The 974-nt window shown below is 43.5% G+C and overlaps 1 pseudogene; it reads left to right on the top strand.

Annotated features, from left to right (window-relative positions):
• The window catches only part of LOC111971056 (ATP-binding cassette sub-family C member 4-like), a 39,312-nt pseudogene that overhangs the window by 10,290 nt on the left and 28,048 nt on the right, over positions 1 to 974 (top strand).

Genomic DNA, 974 nt, shown 5'->3' with positions numbered 1-974 from the left:
CTGTTGTCTTTATCGAAACATGGGTGTCAAACATTGYAGGGGGTCCAATCTGACCCACAGGTGGTTTGAATAATAAAAACTCCTTGTTTTTGCAGGGAAAATGACCTCGATATATTTTAAAATGACACATCAATGTAGTTACTTCAGAACTATTTAAAGGTGTTCCATGTGTGATCTATGTCACTAATTTAAAATGTAAAGAAATGTCTGTACCAATCCTAGATTGTCCATTTTTAAGTGCAATTGTATCACCACATGATGCAATGCAGAATTGAACATCCAGGTACCTATAGGGACTTCTTGCGTTGTCGGTCCTCGCCTCCTTCTCAAAACTCATTGGCGAGGACGTGAGAAATCAAGTCATTTCAATTGCGATTCTCCCATAGTAAACGGAAAGCCGTCTTTCCTCAGGCACTGGGACCATGAGGTGCAGAAGGCTGCTAAAGATCTCAGGCCTCCCAAACTCACCAAAGTCCTCATCAAGTGCTATTGGAAACCCTACGCAGTGCTGGGGATCTTTACTCTTATTGAGGTATGTAGAAAAAACCACGACTTGTGGAAGACTTACCGGTACTCAGCCCTGCTAGGGAATTTCAATGWTATCTTAGCCATATGTTTATATATCAAGCTGTGGATTCACCTCATATCCTCTGTTGTATTCTCTACCTCTTCTCTTGTTCCTCCAATAGGAGGTGATTAAGGTGATCCAGCCAGTGTTCTTGGGAAAGCTGATCCAGTACTTTGAGAAGTACGATCCTGATAATATGGACGCACTGTATGAGGCCTTTGGCTACGCTGCTGGTGTCTGTCTGTCCACCCTGATCCTGGCCGTCACGCATCACCTCTACTTCTACCACGTCCAGAGGACCGGCATGAAGATGCGAGTAGCCATGTGTCACATGATCTACAAGAAGGTCTTTATAAGAGATCTCTCTCTCTCTCTCTCTCAACAAGATTTGATGAGGTATGAACAC

Source organism: Salvelinus sp. IW2-2015, linkage group LG12 (genome assembly GCF_002910315.2).
Source record: "Salvelinus sp. IW2-2015 linkage group LG12, ASM291031v2, whole genome shotgun sequence".
In the NCBI taxonomy this organism is placed as follows: domain Eukaryota; kingdom Metazoa; phylum Chordata; class Actinopteri; order Salmoniformes; family Salmonidae; genus Salvelinus; species Salvelinus sp. IW2-2015.
Note: the sequence above shows the minus strand (reverse complement) of the source record. Positions and strands in the feature narration are given on the sequence as shown.